Here is a 2,705-nt window from a genome sequence, read left to right on the forward strand (position 1 = left end):
AAGACAAAAAGGAAAAAAAAAAAAAAAGAGGTGGGACCTTTTGGGAAGTGATTAAGTCATGAGGGCTCTTCATGAATGGGATTAGTGTCTGTAGTGGATTGAATTATGTACCCCCCAAACTCCCTGAAGCCTAAATTGTGTGCCCCAAGTTTTATGTATTAGAAACTTAGCCCCCACTGTGATTGTAAAGAAGGTGGGAAATCCTATTATGGTAATTGTAAGGTGGGGCCTCGAAGAGGTGATTAGGTTATAGGGCCATGAAGTGGTGAATGGATTAAAAATGGTGGTCAGGGGCATGGTTCTGAGAGCTTTAAAAGAAGAGGGAGGGAGTCTGTCTGTCTGTCTCTCTCTCTCTCTGCTCTCTCTGCTTCCACCGTCTTGCAATGTGAGACCGCTGGATCACTGTCACCACCACCAGATGGACTTCGGCTTTCCGAGCCTCAGAAACTATAAACAATAAACGTCGTTTTTCTTTATAAATCACCCAGTTTCAGGTATTTTCTTATAAGCAACAGGAATGGACTAATACAGTGTCCTTACAGAAGAAGCTTCAGAGAGTTACCTGGCCCTTCCATCTCTTCTGCCATGTGAGGACACAGCAAGAAAGTGCCATCTTGGAAGTGGAGAGCAGATCTCACAAGATATAGAATCTGCCAGCACCTTATATCTAGGACTTTCTAGCCTCCAGAACTGTGAGCAAATAAATTTCTTTATAAACTACCCAGTTTCAGGAATTTTGTTATAGCAGCAGGAACAGATTAAGACAGATGTCCACCACGGCGAGTGCGTTTGGAAGGAACACAATCAATAAATTGGACTTTCTCAAAATTAAAATTTTTTCTCTTTTAAAGACACTGTGAAGATGATGAAAAGACAAGTCTAGACTGGGAGGAAAATATTTGTAAATCACAAATCTAACAAAGGACTTGTGAGCAGAATATATAAAGAATGCTCGAAACTCAAGCAACAGTTTCTTAGAAATCACACCAAAAGCACAAGCAACCAAAGAAAAAAATAGGTAAATTACTTCATTAAAATAAAAAGACACTATCAAGAAAATGAAAAGACAATCCACAGAATGGGAGAAAATATTTGCAAATCATCTATAAGGAGCTAGTATCCAGAACATATAAAAAACTCTTTCAACTCAACAGTAAAAAAGCAAGTAACCCAATTTAAAAATGGATAAAGGATTTGAATAGACATTTTCTCCAAAGATCTACAAATGGCCAATAAGCACATGAAAAGACCCTCAATATCAGTAGTCGGGCATTAGTGAAATGCAAATAAAAACCACAATGAGATACCACTTCACACTTACTAAGATGGTTATGATAACAATGTAAAAAAGTAAAATAACAGGTGTTGATGAGAACATGGAAAAAATGGAAGCCTCCTACGTTACTGGTGGGAATGTAAAATGGTACAGCCTTTGTGGAAAACAGTTTGGCAGTTCCTCAAAATGTCAAACATAGAGCTACCATATGACCCAGCAATTCTATTCCTAGGTATCTACTCAAGAGAAATGAAAACATATGTTCACAAAAAAAGGGCAAAACGAAAACATGTACAAAAATGTTCATTATTTATAATAGCCAAAAGTGGAAACAACCCAAATGTCTATCCACCCATAAATGGATAAACAAAATGTGGTATATCCACACAATGGAGTATTTTGGGGCCATGAAAAGGAACAAAGTACTGATACATGCTGGAATGCTGATGAACCTTGAAAACATTATGTTAAGTGAAAGAAGGCAGACCCCACTTACATGAGATATCTAGACTAGGCAAATCCGTAGAGACAGAAAGCACATTAGTGGTTGCCAGAGGCTGGGCAGATGGGGGATTGGGGAGTGACTGCTTAATGGATACAGGGCTTCCTTGTGGGGTGAGGAAAATATTGAAAATTAGATTGCAGTGACAGATGCACTATGAATACAGTTGTACTGTGCATATATTAAAACCCAGAGAAGGACCGGCCCGTGGGTCACTCGGGAGAGTGCGGTGCTGATAACACCAAGGCCCCGGGTTCGGATAGTATATAGGGATGGCCGGTTTGCTCACTGGCTGAGCGTGGTGCTGATAAAACCCACAGAATTGTACACTTTAAATGGGTGAATTTTATGGTATGTAAACTGTGTCTCAACAAAGATGTTGCATTTCCCGATTACAGGATTCAGATTCACCTTATCCCATTAATTTCACAAAGCACTTCCCAGGAGTCCCTGCTGTGTGGCATACTATTGGTGATGGAGAGATGATTAGGACTGGATGGGTCTAAAATGGGGTCCGGGCCCTACTATGGCTATACAGGTAGACTGGAAAACCCCCGACTCCGGGGTTAGAGGGATCCACAATGGAATACCCTGACTGGAATCTTAAGATGTCAGACCGTGGGGTCATTTCTCCTTTGTAGATTTGTCAGATGGGATAAGAATCAGCATTTTCCTGGGAAGTGCTTGGGAGAAGAAATAGAAACCGGTTGCCTCTGCGAAGCGCTGGACAACCTCTGGGAGCTGTAGCGGCTAAAGCACGGGTCTGTTGGGGTCAGCGGTTTGGGGCTGAGCCGGAGTCCGATCCCCTGCCTGGAAGACATTTTCCCGCAGGACAAGCGGGTTCCGGGAGCCCCTGGGCGGCCGCGCGCGCCTGCCGACTCGAGCACGCGCCCGGCCCCGGCGCGCCCGCGTCCCGGCGGTTGCCTA

General features: G+C 42.9%; 1 protein-coding gene across 1 annotated transcript in view; it reads left to right on the forward strand.

Moving 5' to 3' along the window:
• LRRC43 (leucine rich repeat containing 43) overlaps positions 1–2,705 on the forward strand; it is a 40,904-nt gene that overhangs the window by 286 nt on the left and 37,913 nt on the right. The window lies entirely within an intron of this gene.

This window comes from Galeopterus variegatus, unplaced genomic scaffold, assembly GCF_000696425.1.
Source record: "Galeopterus variegatus unplaced genomic scaffold, G_variegatus-3.0.2 Scaffold1518, whole genome shotgun sequence".
NCBI lineage: Eukaryota > Metazoa > Chordata > Mammalia > Dermoptera > Cynocephalidae > Galeopterus > Galeopterus variegatus.